We start from the raw sequence: 21,095 nt of genomic DNA, 5'->3' as shown, positions 1-21,095 counted from the left end.
CTGCGGCCCGAGGTTTACAGGTTTGGGTTCCAGGTATGGACCTACACACTGCTCATCAAGCCATGCTGTGGTGGCATCCCAGATATAAAGTAGAGGAGGATTGGCACAGATGTTAGCTCAAGGATAATCTTCTTCAAGCAAAAAAAAGGAAGATTGGCAAGAAGATATTATCTCAGGGCCAATCTTCCTCACCAAAACAAAAAGGCAAAATATTAAATAAACATTACTTATAGGATTAAAATGCACCTTTAAAATCTGGGGAGGTGGAGTGGCAGGTGTGGAGAATACTAGAATAAAGACAGGGTGGAAAATTCTCATATGTTTGAAAAATGGAGGGTAGGATCATTAGAAGAATGTGACAAAAAAATAATAAATGACCCTATTAAAGGAAAAATCATAAACACAGGGGGAAAAAACACAATATTATAACCATTTGTCTCTTCTGCTCTCAATCTCTTCTTTCTCTGCCTCACTTTTTGGATGATCTCATGCTGTCTCATGAACTTAAATTCTTTCTACATGGTACTATCTATCTCCCAAATTTATATCTCCATCTCAGATCTGAACCCTAAATTCCTGAATTATCAATCTAACCACCCACTTCATATCTCTACTTCTATGTCTAATATATATTTTGAACTGAAAAAGTCAAAAACTGAGTTACTGATTTTACCCCCAACCTGATCCATCCACAGTCTTCTTCAGGTCAGTAAATGGCAACTCCATCCTTGGAGTTTCTCAGGCAAAACTGGTGAATTATCTTATTCCTCTCTCTTGTGCACCACATCCAATCCATAAGCAATCCATTTGGCTCTACCTTCAAAATATATCCAGAATATGACCACTACTAATGTTATATGATCATTAACATTACTGTTAACATCCTCATCTGAGCCACTGGCATCTCTTGCCTGGAATATTGCAATAGTATCCTAATTAATCTCTCTCCTTTCACCCTTGACCATTACCCCACAGTCATTCTCAACTCAGCCACAATATGGGTTTTAATTTTAAATGGATTGCATCAAAGAAGTTCACATCTCCTTGCTGATCAGAACTTTGCAACAGCTACCCACCTCATTCAGAACAAAAGCCAAACTGTATGATGGCCTCTGAGGTCCTACACCATCTCTCCCAGGTCCCTTTCTGACCATCTTCCTACCTCTCTGTCTACTTGCTCTGCTTCAGGTCATTAGCCTCCCACTATCCCCTGAATTCACCCAGCACGCTCCTAACTTAGGGGCTTGGGCCAAGATTGTTCCTCTGCCCAGCTTATCCTTCCCTCAGACAGCCAGATGACTCACTTTTCCTCTCATTCACATTTCTGCCAGGAGGTATCATTCCAGTCCAGTCTTCCCTGACCACTCTAGTTAAAATTCAATCCCTTTGTCACAAGAACTCCTGATTCTCCTTATTCTGCTCTGATTTTCCATCATATGTATCCCCTTCTAACACACTCTATAATTTACTCATTGTGATTATTTGCCTCTCCTGGAATGTAGGCTCCAGAAAGACCATTCTCACCCTCTGCCCAAGCCCAGCAATCACATGGCTGGGAGTGGAAATGATTAACAAAGGCTACATTCAAGTCCTCCCACATGTATCCAACAGACCAGACACCAGAATTCTACAGGCATGGTTTTCTCATAAGAGATGCCTAGGTTATGGCTGGCTCTAACATGGAAATGCCCCTCAGAAAGAGAGTTCCCTGGCACATAGGGCGTTGGGATCAAAAGTCTAGCTTCTCGCACCACAATCTGAATGTGTTGTTTCTGAGTGAGACTGTAAGGACAATCTGATCTTTGACGTGTTGGGCAGTAGGTACACAAATTTAACCTTAGCAGTCATACTTTGTGGCCTTTTTCAAACTGTGAATTAAAAAGTGTGACTATTAAGGATCTAGCCTGTATGCCCCAGAAAGTTTTTCATGGGTGACTGTGAGAACTATAAAATATTACCAGCACAAGACGCAACTGGAAATCATTTACAAATACACTTTTTTTTTTCCTTTGAGGAAGATTAGCCCTGAGCTAACTGCTGGCAATCCTCCTCTTTTTGCTGAGGAAGACTGGCCTTGAGCTAACATCATGCCATCTTCCTCTACTTTATATGTGGGATGCCCACCACAGCATGGCGTGCCAAGCAATGCCATGTCCACACCTAGGATCTGAACCAGCGAACCCCGGGCCGCCAAAGCGGAATGTGTGCACTTAACCACTGCCCCACAGGGCCGGCCCACAAACACACATTTTTAAAGGAGGTGAATTCACTGTAAGATCAATCTTGTACATCTATGGCTGAAAAAGTAGCTCACTGGCACAGATTTTTGTCATTTTTTTTTTAACCACTGATGATATTGAAGAACTTGGGAATGTACCTTGCCCATGGTAGATGCTCAAAAGATGTTTGTTGAATTAAATTGTAACTAGAGGGCTATCTATCATTTATTATATGATTCTTCAAAATGACATGAAGTTTCTACCCAGATCAGTTATTTTTTGAATTTTAGTATAATAGTTTATATTGTCAATACTGACAACAATAAAATAACAAAGAAACTATAGGGTGCCTATTAGTGAAAGAATCAATTGAATTCAATTCAATTATGTACCAGATGAGGAAGTGATGGGCTGAAAGTTCTTATGAATATTACGATTACATTCAATTACAGGACACTCACTCATAACTATATACCACACCACACACTCTATTGCAAATAACTCCAACATTTTTGCACTGATACAAGCCCACAAATATAACACACTAGCAGAGAATCATGGCCTTTGTCTCTGATTTATGGCAACCTAGAACAGACCTCATGCTCAGTGCCTTCTAACCACGAAACAGGCTCAGGCAAGAGATCTACCACACACAGAACTATTTATTCAGAGTTCACAGACTAAAAGTTGGACTTTGAATATGGCAGCTTATGGTACAATCTGAGACACTCTTAGCCAAGGCACACACTGAGAGATCTAATAAATTGGGCATTAAATAATTCCATTTTAAACCACTAACTTACATTTCCTAATGGCTGTAAACAGAAAACAAGCAACAAGTTGGATGAACTCTACACTCATGTCCACAGAAGACACATCTAAGTCTGTTGCGAGGAGGCAGGGATGGGGACCCAGAGCCACAGAGCTTCAGGTAAGCCTGGCAGGGTCTCCTGAAGCAGAGACCAGTGTCTGGGAACCACATTCAGACCCAGGGGGCTCACGTGGACATTCCTACTTGTTTCCACTCACCTCCTGCTGGAAGCATCTTTCAACAAACCAGACTCTGCCTCTGCTCCTAGCTTTCACCTGACTTAGAACTCAGCTTTGCATTTGGCTTTCTCAGGACTTGGCTCTCAGCTTTCTCTAACCAAATCTGACTGGGATCACTCCAGCAATCCCATCGGCTCCAGAATTCCCCAGGCAGGCTCTGCTCCTTTCTGCTTTTAGTACTTCAGCCTTGTCCCCTTCTCCCAAGGGTACGAGAAAAGTTAGGGAAGAGTAGATTTAAACATTTAGAATGTAAGACTTATACTCTGGTCATAAAAAGTCAGATTATTGTCAGTTTCTCAAGAATTCTTGAAGCTTGCATTAACCTCCTATTGCTGCCATAACAAACTGCCATAAATTTAATGGCTTAAAACAAGAAAAACTTATTACCTTGTAGTTCTGGAGGTTAGATATCCCAAGATAAAGATAAAGATAAATTGGCGGGGATGCGTTCCTTCTGGACGGTCTAGGGAAGATTCTGTTTCCTTGCCTTTCCCAGCTTCTACAGGGCGCCTACATTCCTTGGCTCACAGTCTCTTCCTCCATATTCAAAGTGGAGCATAGCATCTTCAAGTCTGTCTCTCTGACCTCTGCTTCCAGTGTCACATCTCCTTCCCTGGCCTCCTGTCTGTCTCTTTTCCTTATAAGAACGTTGGTGATTACATCAGGCTCACCCAGATAATCCAGAGAAACCTCCTCAACTGAAGATACTTAAGCTAATCACATCTGCAACATCCCCTTTGTCATGTAAAGTAGCACATTCACAGGTTATAGGGACTAGGATCTGACCATCTTTGGGGGCCATCATTCTGCCCACCGCAAGGCCTTTCTCCGTGAATGCTCATTATCCTTTAGATTTACAGAGGCTTGTCCTAGGGACAACTTGACCAAGCATGGGGTGTAGGGCTTCCCTGAAGGCAGATTAACACTCCATCCTCATTGAGACATTTATCTGACTGCCTGAAATGGACACGTGGACAAAGGAACATTTAAGGATGGTTATACTTCGTCACATCATTGTGCTCCAGTATCCAAGTGGTGGAAGTAGGAGAAGGGGTGGCCCTTCTGCTCTCAGAAAGACAACATGACATGGCTGTCTGGAGCTGAGACTGGGGGCGGGGCTGACCAGGGCACATGTCCCACCATGCCATTCACCAGTACTCTGGCCTTGAACCAGTCACATCATCTCTCTGAGTCACAGCTTCCTTATCTGAGATACAGGAGTAATGAGGGTAAGTCCTTTATATTGATATGTAACAAATAATTCAGATTGTGTACGTAAAATAAATCCTACATGAAATGCAACATTTCAATAACTGTTATCTATCATTGCAAATAATGACATTAAGGAGAAAAATTAGTTCAACTTTGATTTGAAGAAGTACCTTTTCTTAACTCATGAAGATGACCAGCTTGAATTCCTGAAGCCTGAGGTTCAGGGCAAGGCTGGAGAGCTTTGCAGCAGCAATGAAGGGCGGAAGAAAAGACACTGTGGGGAGAGGTCGCCAGACATGCCACAGGCAGAAGATGGAACTGGAAGGATAACAGTTCTCTTCAATGAAAGACTAGAACTGTTTATAAGGAAGGAATCGGAGTTGGAAAGATCCCTATGGAGCTCAGCAGAATGTACCTGAAAATACACTGAGACCAAGTGAAAGTGCTGCACACCTCCTGTATGGAATGAGCAAACAAACTGTGGTCTCTGCTTTAGATAAGCAGCCCAGTAGCCCAGCTCATGGAAGGTTACCAAGCACTGGCTTGGTCCCGGAGGACAAGAGGCAGGACACAGGATCCCCAAGGTCAGGGCAATCACAGTCATTGACCACACTTCTAGGGCTGGAGGAGTTCCAGGCAAGCTCCTGCTCTGATAGAATTGATGTCCTAACTAAGGTTTTCTTCCGGAAGCTCAGGCCTGTCCATTATGCCATGCAGCTCTCCAGACCTCTGAGCACCCAGGCTAGTTGCTGCAAGGCTGACTTTCTTGAAGGGGCAGAGAAGCCACAAGTAACATGGGGTGGGCATTTGCCACACACACAGGCCGGCTTTGAGGCTCTGCACCTGTCACCATCTCAGACACCTCTTAGGTGCCCTTCTGAAGCAGTAGAGTGGGCACTGCCTCATGAGCCAAAAGATGCCATCCCTACCCCAGCCATCCCAAGTTCCCTGTCCTGAAACTAAGTTTACTTATTCTAAAGAGGGATGACTTTTTAGTATCAATTGAAATCAAATAAAGCAGGTGCAAACACTTAGGTTGTTAAATACTATAAAGGTGAAAAATTATGTTTTACCATTAATATTTCTTCAGAAAAAGGAGATTCTGGTACATAATCTTGAATGTCCATTAAGGCTCATTGTGGATGAAAAGCAGTACAAATGATCAAAGAGATGCCACTGCAGAGTAACAAGCATGATTTATATTTACCTTCTGATATTTTGCTTACCAAATACTTTCATCTATGATTATCTCACTGAGTTCTTGCAAGAAGCCTGGGAGGTGCATGACACTGGCATGATTCTAATTTACTTAAGTAATCACTGACATGTTTTCTCCTCTACTTGACTTAGGAGCAGTCCTGGGTCCTCCAAACTGCCTTCTCCTCAAATGTCCTCATCTCCTGCCTTCACTGACCTCTTGCTTTCTTCTCTTAGCCTTCTGTCCTCCTCTTCTCAGCCCAGCCTTTCCCTCCTGGGGCTCCTTATTTGAGCCACAGTACATAGAAAACGAAGAACCCTGTTTGAGGGACTGTTTTCCCAAGTCCCAGTGTACCAGAAGATTCATAACTACTACCAATCTCTGAGGCAAAGGAAAGAAGTTATTTCATTGCATGCAATGGATGCCTTAGGGTATGGTACTCAAAGTGTAGTCCCCAGACCAGCAACACAGATGTCGCCTGGGAACTTGTTAAAAATGCAAATTCTCAGGCTCACCCAGACCCAGTGGGTCAAGAACTGTGGGAGTGGGACCCAGCAACTAGTCTTTTGACAGGGCTTTGAGGTCATTCAGATGCAGGCTGAGTTCAAAAAGCCATTACCTTAGGAAGCTCAGACCTAATTCTCACAGATCTCCAGTTTAAAAAGCCTGGCTGAGTTCTCATTCCTCTACCTGCTTCTCCCTAGCCCTTTTTCCAGCTCACTCTTCAAGTCCTGGGTGATCTCATCTAAGAAGAACCACTTAAATGCTCATGACTCCCCAAAGAACAAGGCTTCAGAGAGCACAAGTCTCCTACTGGAGATTTCTCCTTGCATCTTCCCCTAGAGGTCCCTCAAACCTAGTATGCCCCAAACTTTGAACTACTCCCACGCACCCACATGCTCCCTCATGGGCCTTCGATATGTGTAGGTGTTTGACCTCCTCCACCTATTGTAATAGGCAGCCCTGGTGGTCTCGTGGTTAAGATTCCGTGATCTCACCACCAGGCCCCAGATTCAGTTCCTGGTCAGGGAAGCAAACCACGGGTCTGTAGGTTGCCATACAGAGGTGGCTGCATGCTGCTGTGATGCTGAAAGCTCTGCCACCGGGATTTCAAATACCAGCAAGGGCACCCATGGTGGACGGGATTCAGCAGAGCTTCCAGACTAAGACAGACTAGGAAGAAGGACTTGTTCACCCACTTCTGAAAAGTTCCATAAAAAGTATATGAACAACTGCAGAGCACTGTCTGATGTAGCACAAGAAAAGACAGAAACAATCACGAAAATATTGCCATAGGTCATTTGTTGAGAAGCTAAACTTGGACAGTGTCAATGCAAAAAGTGAAAATGAACATAGCAGTTTAAAGGAAAATCGGGGATGTGGGAGAGGGATGTTTAGTCTCTCAGTGTCTCTCTCTGGCTCTGCGTGTGTGTACGTGTGTGTGTGCGTGTGTGTGTATGTGTGTCTATGTTTCCAACTCCCACTTTCTTATAGGGCATGAGAGGGGGGAAAAGGGGAGGGGAATATTTGAAAATACTTGTTGGCTGAAGAATAGAGGGCTTCTTCATATTTACCTGCAGTTGGACTCCTGAGCTTATAGAACACCTCAGTTGAAAGACGGATGCCCTATTTCGTATTCTAAATAAGGCGCTGGGTGTAGTGCCAGCTGTTCTTGAGATGGGCGCTTAGAAGTCTATTAGTGGGTGGGTGAGGGAGGGGCTTTCTGAAGACAAAAGAAGGGAGTGAAACAGGTGGTACAGAGGAAAGTAGTTATGTCCTCTGAAGTCTAAGGAAAGATATGGAGAACCAAGGCAAAATATACCCAACTCTTGAAAAAGTATTATTTGAGACTTTTAATTATAAATGGCAAAACTCAACTCAAAATAATTTAAGAAAAAAAAGTGGGAACATATTGGCTCAAAATACGGGGGAGCTGGTACAGCTGAGTTTAGAATAATCAGATTCAAGGACTTAAATGATTCAAACGATGTTCTTTGAAAACTTCCTCTGTTTCTCTCAGATCTACTTTCCTCTGGGTTACTTTCTTCTTCGGATTAGTTCTTCCCAAGTGATTTTTCTGCCCCAGCATACCAGCAACTATGATATAGCAAGATTCCAACACTCTGCCCCATGAATGCTGGAAAGCCACACAGAAAAATCCATTATGAAGGAAAGCAATCTGGTCTCTAATTGCTACATGGATAGTTCAGAAGGGGCACTAACCATTTCTTTACTTTTATCATCAATTCTTAAGAGTCTTCCTCAAAGAAGCAACTGCTCCCCAGCACTCAGTCATCCTTTTTCTCCCCAGCAACTTGCACTGGGTGTTTGGCCCCCTTTTGCTGCCACATTCTGTGGTCAAGGCCTGTCAGTCTGTGATTCCTGGCTCTCAGCTAGGAAGGCAACAGCAGATCATTACACTTTTTAGAGTGAGCATTTTAAAAGGGAACAATTATTGCCCTTGCTAATAATGATAAACATCTTAATGTCAGAATCTAGTTTCTTCTTCTTAAAAATATAAATGTTATTATAAAATCTTGCAAGCATATTGAAAAGTGTAGAAAAATATTCAAATTTTTATGTACCTACCATCCAGCAATGCAATGTTAACATTTTTCCATATTTGCATCAAATATTTCTTATTAAAAAAGAAATAAGACATATCAAACAAATTGAAAGCCTGGTTGTAACATCTCAGTCCAATTCTCCTTGTCCTTCCCCACAGGTAACCACAATGTTAAAACTGGTGTGTGTATGTACTGGCCAGATCTCTATAATGTTAGTACATATGAATATAAGAATAGAAATATATAACATTAAACTACTTTGTCAAGGAGTTTCTCTTCCAGCTTTGACATCCCTAGTAACCTTTGGTGAGGAAACGGATTCCAATTGGGGTGTTTCCTGTCCTTCTCAGAGCTTCTCAGGACAATTTTGGAGGAAAAAATAAACTTCTTAGATGAAAAATGAATTCTAGTTTGTCAAAAAAATTGAAGATACAAAATAAAAGCTTAAAGAGGAAAGTCTTTCCAGATGTGTGTTTGCAGAAGCCGTTTCTGGCCCCACCGCACCCCTGCACTGTAGTGACGCACGAGCAGACCTGGGACTGCAGTTGCCCAGGAATACAGATAGACCCACCCCCTACTAAGTGTTTTCCCGGCAGCACCCACTCTGACTTCCCATGATGCACAGAGTGTGATGCAGAAAAACAGTGTCACCACTGTGATCTATGTATGCAGAGGATGGAAACATGGATTTAAAAAACTGTCTCTTGGCTATTGATCAAGAAGGAAATGGAGGTGGGAACAGCAATGGACACTCCTGGGCCATAATGTAAAAAAAATCAGCTTCCCAGTTTTTATATTTTCTTTTAAATCAACATCTAAAAGAAACTATAACATTTAGAGGGAAATTGTTCTGGAAGTTAATAACACAAAGCAGACGGCATCCTTCTTCCTTAATTTAAATACAGATTATGGGAGGCATAACTGCTGAGTGTGATGTATTTCACCATCTATTACAAGGCATAGCTTTGGAATGCAGCCCGGAAACATGTCCTGCATCCAGAGGATGAGAGATCATTGTGGTATAAATCTCAATTCTCCATCCTAGGGATAACGTTCTATCCAGCTTATGTTTGTTCTGATAGCAATGAGGTCAGATGGCACGATGCTCTGTTTTCTAGAAATAACTTAGTACTACGTATTGCTGGTAACACAAAAGAATCAATAAAGAGGATATACCATTTATTGCATGTGATTTTACAGGTTTGTAAGCATTTGGCTGGGACCGGTGTCTTAAAGGCCATAGAATGAGAAGCCATTTGTATCATGCCCATTCTTCAAGCTATTGGACTAACAGTCTAAATTTAACATTTTTCTAATCTGAGCAAGTACAGCACATAATTATAGCTTGATTGCTTCATGTATTATTATTTGATTTCTAAGTGTTCCACATTATCACAGTTCTACAGCATAAAACTCCTGTGCACCTCACCATGTCTCCCAATCCTTAAGGGAAAAGTGCGAGGCAATGACACAAAATTTATCTATCCTTGGTATCTATATTTACTTCTGAGATGGTTACCTACACTGAATACTTTGATCAGAATTCCCAAAGCTTTTTTTTTTAAGAAAATAATTTTTTATTTCCCAGAAGCCTTGAGATGACTTGGTATAAAACAAAAAGGATAATTTACGTGAATGCTTATGTAAAAGTCTCTGAAAAGAAATCCTGGCTCTGAAATCCACTGGGGCATGAAGTAATTTGATATTGGGATTAGCATACTGAAAATAAAGTCTTTATGGGTAGAGGATGAAGGAGCACCGTTTTTATTTCAATGCTGTGAATTACAGACAAAATTTGGTGAGGCAAGATTAGCCTTGTACGAGCTGTTAGCCCAGGATCCCTTTCACACAAGCTCTTGAGAGACTTGGGCATTTCCTTTACAGTCCATAAATATAACCCCCTAGGATTAAGGCACTTGTTATTCTAACCCCTACAAAATCTCTTTTATTGTATTGTTTTCATTCAGGCTACCCCAGGCCTCCAGTATTTAATCTCTGTTCTTATTATCAAAGCCCTTACAACCAGTTGTGTGATAGTCACACCAAGAGGGAGGATGAGGGGCACAGAATGATTTATTTGAAGGTAGGATCTGTATTTCCCTACCACTAGATAATAGTCACTGAACAAATGTTTGCTACACTGTTTAATCAGTTAAATAACTACCAAATGTACATATGCAGGCACGCTTAACCCCACAACCGGAGTCATTGTCTTCCCACTGAAGTAAAGAGCCAATTCCAAATATGGACGGGACAGAGCTGTGTTTGCAGAATCTTCCATTTTTTTCTCTTAGATGATACCATTACAGCACCTCCAAAAGTGAAAGTAAGAATTCATCCTAGCAAGAAATATTTTTCTCTACACTACAGACATCAAAGAATGGGATGATATTTTAAAAGTGACATTTAGAGAACAAGAAAATATTCTTTGAAATTAAAGCTAGGAGAACATAAATTTGAAAATACAAAAGCTAGAAGAGAATAAATACTTTTTAAAAGAATGTGAATAAGTTGGAGAAACCTCCCAAAAGCAAATCAAGCAAGGCAAGTACATGGAAATTAGATAAGAAATGTTAAAAAAAAGTAGTATGATTAATTTATCGTGTTCAGTATTTCACTAAATAAAAACAATAATGGGGGGAACTATCAAAGAAAATATACAAGAAGACACTGAAAGATGTTATATTCCTGACTGACAAGCACAGAATTTCTGGCATATTAGAGCAAATAGTTAATTTCAGAACTCCAGAAATAAGGGATGATCCTTAAAATGTATAAAGTGTCAAAAAACTGAGTATCATAGGCCTTCTCAACAGTAATGCAGAAAACTGGAAGGCAAAAGGATGAAAATGACTTCTAACCTAGCATTTGAGAAGCTGAACTATCAATCATCTGTAAAGACAAACAAAGGAAAAAAGACAAAAGTTTGGAGAAATCCCAAGATGATATCTGTGCAGCAAACTCACAGAGCAACCGGTACAGGTAGAAACAGACAGATGAAGGATATCCTCAACTGAAAACGTGGGACTGAAAAAGCATGAAAGACGTTTGATCTTAGTAAGAGTTTTAGAGTTCTGGCACAGAGTTTGGTAATAAATTAGCGATAGGTCCTTAAAAAACTGAACATATGAAAAGAAAGTGAGGTAATCACTAACTCCAGAAAAAACAAAAGCCTTTTAAAAAAGAAGAAAAAAGTGATCATATTTCCTTTTGTGGTTCAGATTAGAAGAAGTTTTAAATAGTCATGATTTTTTTTAAATGTGATTGAATTATTTTGGTAGAATGTGGAAAGGAAAGTGTGTGCATATACAGGGAAGTTAATAGAAGTAACTTATCATTGTCCATGATAGGAAATCAAGAGATGGCATTTAAAATAGAAATATTATCTATTAAGTATGAAAAATATTATTCAAAAATATGGAGGTAGATAATAAAAGCAAAAATCTTTTCAATTGGAGATTCATATCACTTACCTACAGGGTTTTTTATTAATATACAGATGTTTATGACCTACTCCTAATTTACCAAATCTGTTTACTTAATAATGTTGGTATACTCGATATACTCTTGTCATATCCTAAAAATATGTTTGATATATTCATGGAATATTATATCTCAGGATTATTATGGATTTTTTCTCTAGAAGGATTATGTTCATCCATTTTCATAAATTAGATATAATATCCATTCTTGTTGGAAAGTACGATTAATCACTATTTTATAGATATTTTATCTAGAAAAAAATTTCATATTGATTTTATTTCTTCTTGAATGTCACAGAAACAACAAATTTCCTTGTCAGTTGCATTATTTTGTTATGAATTTTCATCAGATCTTTCACTTTTGAAAATTACTAGTAATGATCACAGCCATTTTAATCTTTCATCATCTACAGAAAGGTTTTTTGTTCGGGGGGATTTTTTTTTACTCTGATGCTTCCTTGAAAACACCTACAAATCAATTACAAACCAACATGCTTCATTTTCAACAAAAGAAGACTATCTCAGAGGCCCATACAAATGGACTGTTCCAGGTACTCTCAGGCACAGGCTTCTGATGATGTCGCCCAGATAAATTTGAGACCACAACAATGAATTTCCACAACCATTAGTCACGAAGCAGATGAATTCATGAGACTGCTTATCCAAGGTGAGTGGAATGAGAATTAATTACACAGGACTGAATAAACTGATGAAGGATGATTATGGGTTTTGTTTGAAATATTGTCGATGTTTTAATGTTTTATTTCCTGGATATAAGGAATCTTTTTCCCTTATCTCTTAAACTATCTATAATTCATAACAATTTAATAGACTATGCATTTGTTGACAAAGATAAAACACATCTTTTTCTCCCTGCCTGACCCCTCCAGAATTCAGAAAATGTTGAGTGTTTTTATTTTCATGGTAATATAGTTATTTGCATAGGTTCAATAAGAGTCTGTCCTCCTTGATAACAGGATATAATTAAAAGCAGTGGTTATGCAACCAAGGCCTTGCCTGGGATATCATATAACACTCATTTAATAAGATGTAGCCATACACTTTTAAGGAGCTAAGGTGGACTTCATGGTGCCAACGCCTACAAAACCTCTTGGGAAAACCAGTCTGGTACTTGGCTTACAGGTTTCTAGCTTTACAGGTAAAAAAGAAAGGTCACTTCCTAGCAGCCCTAGGAAACAGTATATTTTCGGTACCTCAAGAAAAGAAAAATTCATACAAATCTTTAGGATCTTGCAGGTGAAATCCAATGGCAAGTTCTTGGTTTGCTTTCCAAGAAGCTTTCAAAAGTCCAATCTGATATTTCTTATGGAAACTTACAGCAAAGCAAAGTTTTAAAGTCCTGTACAGCAAATTATCCTTATTCGTGTGTCTATATAATCAGCCCAAATCTAATGAAATCAGCCTTATTTTTTGATTTTTCTCAAGAATCTTCTTTCTTCAAGATTATCTTTGATCAGAAGAAGGGGTGGGGATAACTGTAAGGATGCATTTTGGTTTTCATTAGAAAACTCTAACACATCTATGTTAGTTTCCTAGGGTTGCTGTCAAAAAGTACCACGAACTTTGTGGCTTAAAACCCCAGAAATTTATTTTCTCAGTTCTCAAGGCTAGAAATCCAAAATCAAGGTGTCAACAGGGCCACGCTCCCTCTGAGACTCTTCTTGCTACTGGTGGTTGCCAGAAATCCTTGGCTTCCTTGGTTTATAGATGCATCCCTTCAATTTCTGATGGCCTTCTCCCTATGTGTGTATTTGTCCCCTATGTGTCCCTGTATGTATTTGCTTCCAAATTTTCCTCTTATAAGGACACTAGCCTTTGGATTATGGCCCACTCTAATCCTCCCAGACCTCTTATTAACTTGATTTCATCTGCAAAGACCCTGCTGTGGACTAAGCTGTGTTCCCACCAAGTTCATATGCTGAAGCCCTAGCCCCAGTGTAGCTGTATCTGGCATAAGAAAGTAGTTAAGGTTAAATGGGGGCATTAGGGTGGGGCTCTGACCTGATAGGATTAAAGTCCTTATAAGAGAGACACTGGAGAGCATGCACCAAGGAAAGCCCATGTGAGGACACAGCAAGAAGGCAGCCATCTGCAGGCCAAGAAGAGAGCTCTCAACAGAAACCAACCCTGCTAGATTTTGACCTTGAACTTTCCAGCCTCCAGATCTGTGAGAAATAAATTTCTGTTGTTTAAATCACCCAGCCTATGGTATTTTTTTTTTTTTTTGGCAGTCCAAACAGACTAATACAGAGCTTACTTCTAAATAAGGTAATATTCACAGGTACCAAGGGTTATGATTTGAACGTATCTTTTTGGGGCACACAATTCAACACATGACAGCATCCTTCTGGTTCTATTCATTGTCTTTTAGTTATTTTTCACCTCTTTGAAAATTGTCAGTAACTAATGAATACGTAAACTCTGTCTTGTCTGGTAGAGATATAATTGACTTCTTCTCCCACTCTGAAAAAAACTGTTTTATTGCCTACCTGTAAATTGGACTGGATCTTGTCACTTTGTATAAGTTGTCAACCCTTACCAAATTCTCAGATCTTCTAGTTTCCCACAATCCTCCAAACTAATGTTTCCAATTTTTATCTCTCCCTCCTGACTTGGTGTCACTAAGAACTGAAGCCTGACTGCCCAGGTCCCCATCAGGACTCTAGTTACCCTGAAGGTGTCCTTTCTCTCAGGGTCTGAAAAAGCCCTGAGAGGTGAAGCCCAACAACTTGATATAAACCTGGAAGGACACATCACCATGGCAGACCATGCACGAGCCAGATTCTTCCCTGTGTGAGCCACTGCCTGGGCTACTAAGACAGTCTGATAAAATATGTGCCCTACACAAAAAGTAACCAAGACTGTGGACAACATCACCAAGAGACATCTTAGTTTCAAGAAACTCAACAAACAGTGCTATGTAATCAAAAGATTTCCACCCACTGACTTAGAATCTCTGGATTGGATACCCTCAGGATTCAATTCCTGGCTCATTAATATGAACTTTCATATTAATATTTCTCTTTTTTCATTTTAGACAATGTTCTTTTAATATACCTGATCTATACGACCCTAAAACTACTGATCTTTGCCAGCACGCCCAACAGATGTTTCCTTTGGTCCTTTAGGAATAACGCAGAGAAAATCTGACTAAAGGACTACTTCACTCAGCCATCTCCTACTCCAGATTCCCTCTGTCCCTGAGCTATTCATGGACAGTCTCTCTGAGCCTGTGTTGAACAAGAAGAGGGATGGATGAGGCTGATCAAGCTTCACACTTGACTTCAGCTGGCTTGACTAGGACAGCTTGGCCCTCAACTTTATGTGAACTTCCCTCACTGTAATTTGTTGACTCTATATCAAGAAGCCGTTCAGGAAAAAGGGTCACCTTTTATGGCCAGAATAGTCGAAATCATATACATATGCAACTATTAAATGACCATCTTGATCTTCCCCTTGCCCCCAGGAGTTTTCACAAACATTTAGATTTTCAACTAGATCAACAGCTCAGCAACTCAAAATAAAAAAAATATTGTCTTGCTGTTGTGAGTAATGCTCCAATGAACACAGGGGTGCATATATCTTTTTGAGTTAGTGTTTTTGTGTTCTTTGGGTAAATACCAAGACTCAGAAGCAACCTAAGTGCCCATCAATGAATGAATGGATAAATAAGATGTGGTATGTATGTGTGTGTGTATATGTGTGTGTGTGTGTGTATAAATGGAATACTATTCAGCCATAAAAAAGACAAAAGCATATCATTTGCGACAACATGGATGGACCTTGAGGGTATTATGTTAAGCAAAATAAGTCAGACAGAGAAAGACAATTACTGTATGATTTCATTCATATACAAAAGATAAACGAACAAACACATAGATACACAGAACAGGTTGGAGGTTACCAGAGGGAAAAGGGGTGGGGAGAAGGCAAAAGGGGTAAAGGGACACATGTATGTGGTGACAGATGGCAACTAGACTTTTGGTTGAACACAGTGCAGTCTATACATGGGTTGAAATATAATGATGTACACCTGAAATTTATATAATGTTATAAACCAATGTGACCTCAACAAATAAATAAACGTAACACAAAACCTCCAAAAATAATAATAATCAGCACATATATTGTTTACTTTGTTCTGGGAGCTGCTACAAGTGCTTTACATAATCCTAAGAACCAACTTACCAAAAATTAGCTTAAACTTTAACAATAGCCAATACCAGAAGGGTTACTATTATTACTGTTATCATTTTACTTCCGAGGAGACTGAAGCATAGAAAGACTAAGAAACCTCCCCAAGGTCTTAGCTAATAAATGGCAAAATAGTCTGTGCACCCAGCCACACAGCCTCACAGATCATGCTCTGAGAGGCTATGTCCTACCACTTCTTAATTAGGAACTAAGTTTTAGAAAGAATTAAAGAAGCCAAGACTTTGTCCCAGAAGTATAACTACAAGAGTAGTTTGAGAATGATAGTGGTTCTCTGTCTGGATGATCTATTCATTGTTGAAAGGGAGTATCAAAGTACACAACTATTATCATTTTGTTGTTTATTTCTCCTTTTAGCTCTGTTTTCTTTTATATATTTGGGTGCTCTGATGTTGATGCACAAATATTTACAATTGTTCTATTTTCTTGATGGATTGACCCCTTTATCATTATATAATGACGTTCTTTATCTCTTTCTAACATTTTTAGTTTAAAATCTATATAAGTATAGTATATAAGTATACTGATATAAGTATGGCTGCCACTACTTTTTTTGGTTACCATTTGCTTGAAATATCTTTTTCCACCCCTCACTCTCAGTCTATGTACGTCTTTAAAGCTAAAGTGAGTCTCTTGTAGGCAAAATATTGTTGGATCTTGTTTTCTTATCTATTCAGCCATTCTATGTTTTTTGATGGGAGAATTGAATCCATTTATATTTAAAAAATTATTGATAGGCAAGGATTTACTATTGCTATTTTGTTGTTTTCTGGCTGTTGTGTAGATTCCTTGTTCCTTGTTTCTTACTCTACTGTCTTTTTTGTATTTTGATGCCTTTTGGTATTGGGATGTTTTGACTTCTCCTTCATGTTCTTTTGTTTAATTACTAAAAGTTTTTCCCTTGTGGTTACCATGAGGCTTACATAAAATATCTTAAAATTATAATACCCTATTTTAAACTGATAACAAGTTAACTTCAGTAGAATTCCTAAACTACACTTTTACTTCTCCTCCCCCTCTCATTTTAGGTTATTGACATTGCTGTTTACATATTTTTAATATTGCATAACTAATAGATTATTGTAGTTATAGTTATTTTTACTACATTTTTTTAACTTTTAAACTAGAGTTGTAAGTGAGTAATGCACCACCAATACCATGTTAGAGAATCTAACTTTGACTATATAACTGGTTACCAGTGAGTTTTATGCTACCTTCTAATTTTTTATGGTGTTAATTTGTATGTTTTTACTTCCACTCAAAAAATTCCCTTTAGCATTTCTTGCTAATGAACTCCTTAAGCTTTTATTTGTTCAGGGATGTCTTTATTTCTCCTTCATTTCTGAAGAAAACTTTGCCAGGTATAGAATTCTTGATTGACAGTTTTTTCTTTCAGTATTCGGAATATATCATCCCATTCTCTCCTGGCCTGAAACGTTTCTGTTGAGAAATGTGCTAATAGTCTTATGAGGATTCTGTCATATATAATTTCTCTCTTTGCTCTTGCTGCTTTCAAAATTCTTTTTTTTGTCTTTGGTTTTGAGAATTTAATTACGTGTGTCTCAGTGTATCCTTATTCAGGTTCAACCTATTTAGGGTCCTTCGGGCCTCAGGGATCTAGATGTCCATTTCTCTTAGCAGGTCTGGGAAGTTTTCAGCTATTATTGCTTTAAATTTACTTTCTGTCCCTTTCTTCTTCTCATCTCCTTCTGGAATTCCCATAGCGCGGATACTGTTCTTATTCATTGTGTCCTATAAGGCCCATAGACTTTCTTCACTCTTTTTAATTCTTTTTTCTTTTTGCTTCTCTAACTGGATAATTTCAAGTGTGACGATGTTCTAGGTCACTGATTCTTTTTTCTGCAAGGTCTTGTCTGTTTTTGAAGCTCTCTATTGAATTCTTCAGTTTAGCCATTATATTTTTTAGCTCCAGTATTTCTGTTTCTGTTTTTTTTTTTAATGGTTTCTATTTCTTTGTGAACTTCTCATTTTCTTTATGTGTTATTTTCCTAATTTTTAGTCACCTCTCTGTGTGTTCTTGTAGTTCACTAAACTTCTCTAAGAGGGCTATTCTGAATTCTTTGACTGTTTGTAGATTTCCATTTCTTTAGGGTCACTTATTAGAGCTTTATTAGTTTCCTTTGGTGGTGTCATATTTACCAGATTTTTCATGATCCTCAATTCCTTACATTGGGATCTGCACATCTGAATCAGCAGTCTCCTCTTCCAGACTTTACAGGTTCACTTTGGCAGAGATAGCTCTTCATGAGTCAGCCCAGTTTGGGTTTCTGGACTTGACTTCCATTAGGATCTTCGGGCATGTGGGGCTTGCTATCAGGGCCTATTTTGGGATGAGGGCACTGCCCAAGCTCTGGGGTCAGCGAGTTGTTGCCACTGACTGAGAACACTTTGATAGGACTACTGGCTTTATACACCAGCACCTGAGAAGGAAGAGATTCCCCTAAATGTTTTGTGTTTATTGGTTTTTTTTTTAAAGATTGGCACCTGGGCTAACAACTGTTGCCAATCTTTTTTTTTTTTTTCTGCTTTATCTCCCCAAACCCCCACTCCCCCTGTACATAGTTGTATATCCTAGTTGCAGGTCCTTCTAGTAGTGGGATGTGGGATGCCGCCTCAACGTGGCCTGACGAGCGGTACCATGTCCGTGCCCAGGATCTGAACCCTGGGCCGCTGCAGTGGAGCGCACAAACTTAACCACTCGGCCACGGATCCAGCCCCCCACCTAAATGTTTTAAGCTGAGCTAACTCAGAATTAGGGGCACAAGGACAGGTAGGGTGAGCAGCCAGTGCCACACCAGTAAAGGTAAAATGGAAGCAGGTAGATTGCTGGCCCTGGGTAAAACAATACCCCTTGAAGCCAGAAGCCATAAAGAGAAATCTTTCCTGTAATCAATAGGCTTTTAGAACAGGAATCAATCAGGCCATGGAGATTCCCATGGAACACTCCCATGGTACCCATTAAAAGCCTGTGAATAGGGGGATATAGATTTGTTCAAGACCTTAGTGCTGTCAATACTGTACAGTCCTGGGTTTATGTTAGTAAATATCTTCATCTTGTTTCTAGCACAGAGCTCCTAAAACTCTTGTAATTTCCCATATAAGAGCCATAGGAGCAACTTTTATAATAATAACTACTTTAGTCTTCCTTTTCTGAAATAACTCCAGAGCAGTAAAGTTGAAATGAGTGTCTTTTGTTATTCCTAACAAGCCCCTTTCAACCCAACCTGAATTATGTTAATAAGGTGACTTTTGGAAAGCCCCTAAGTGCGGGGCTGGTTGCCAGGGAAACCAATTGTGTGATTTGGGGGTTGGAGCTTTCAGCCCCATCACCCTCCCCATACCTCCAGGGTGGGGAGAAAGGCTGAAGATTGATTTCGATTGCCAATGGCCAATGATCTAATCAACTGTGCCTTTGTGGTGGGCTTTCCACTAAAACCCAAAGGGTTGGAGTTCAGAGAGCTTCCAGGTTGGTGAATACATGGAGATTCTGGCAGAGTGGCACTCCCAGAAAGGGTCTTGGAGCTCCACATCCCTTCCCCACATATTTATGCATCTCTTCCATCTGGCTGTTAAGTAAAATGATTTCCTGAGTTCTGTGAGCCTTTCTATCAAATTAATCAAACCCACAGAGGGGATTGTGGGAACCTCTGGCCTGTGTCCAGTTGGCCAGAAGTACAGGTGACAACTTGAACTTGCAATTGGCATCTAAAATAGGGGGCTAAAGGGTAATCCTGTGGGATTTGATTCTATCCCCAGGTAGACAGTGTCAAAATTAAGTTAAATACGTTAAACTTCTTAGCCAGTAAGGGATATAAGGTGTCTAAAGGGGAGGAAAAATGTCTAAAGAGACTGTAAAGTACTTGAGGCTCATCATTTTAAGGGGAAAACATTGCCTTCCCCCAGAGAAGAAAATGGTAATATGCCAACTTTCTCTACTGTAAACTTGTAGGCAGCAATGAGGATTCTTGGGGATGGCTAATTTTTGCCACATTTGGATCCCTAACTTTGGATTAGTTGCTAACCCTTTCTATGATAAACTACAAGGGACAGAAAAAGACCCCTTGGAATGGCATAAGCTGTGTGACCAAGCTTTCAATAAGCACCTGCAGTGGCCTGACCAGACCTGAGCAAAACATTTGATCTATATGTTCATGAAAGACAGGGAATAGCTATAGGAGTACTAACCCAAATGTTGGGATCCATAAAAAGAGTGTTAGCCCATTTCTCAAAGCAGCTAGACACCATGATGAAAGGATGGCCCCCATTCTTGAGAGCTGTAGCATCCACCTGCCTCTTCAAGAAAGCCAAAAATCTGACTATGGGCCAACCTATGATGGTGTGGATCCCACATCAAGTCATTAGCCTACTGGAGACCAAAGGACATCTCTGGCTCTCCCAGAATAGAATACTACAATATCAAGCTATACTGCTAGATTCCCCTCAGATTTTTTTAAAACCCTCTCATACCTTAAACCCATCTACCCTGCTCCCTGATTCCAGTGAGCCTATTACTCATTCTTTCACAGAAGTGCTTTATCAGGTTTACTCCAGTCACAGAGATCTCCAGAGTAAACCATCGCCTAATGCAGAGCAAGTGTGGTTTGGAGATGGGAGCAGCTTCATGAGTAATGGACAAAGAAAAGCAGGTTATGCAGTAGTGTCTCTGCATGTGGCCATAGAAGGCAAGGGGCTGACACCAGGCACCTCGGCCTGAAGAGCAAAAATAATTGCATTAACCAGAGCTTTGAAATTGGGAAAAGAAAAAATAATAACAATATACAGAGACTGTAAATATGCTTTCTCTGTAATTCATGCTCAGTGGAGCCATTTGGAAAGAAACAGAACTTCTTAACAGCAGTAGTAAAGAAATCAAACATGGGCCAGAAATCCTTAAACTGCTAGAAGTGGTACAGGGCTCCAAGGAAGTAGCTGTGGGCCATTGTAAAGACCCTCAAAGTTGGAAATCAGAGGCCATAAAAGGGAATAATGTGAAGATTCAGCTGCAAAAAGGGCTGCTATATCAGGAGAGCTTCTCCAATTACCATTAATTCCCACTCTACCCTTCTATGAATTTGCACCAGTGTAGTCTCCTGATGAAGTAAGGAAAACCACT

Source organism: Equus przewalskii, chromosome 14 (assembly GCF_037783145.1).
Source record: "Equus przewalskii isolate Varuska chromosome 14, EquPr2, whole genome shotgun sequence".
Lineage (NCBI taxonomy): Eukaryota > Metazoa > Chordata > Mammalia > Perissodactyla > Equidae > Equus > Equus przewalskii.
This window is presented reverse-complemented; position numbering follows the sequence as displayed.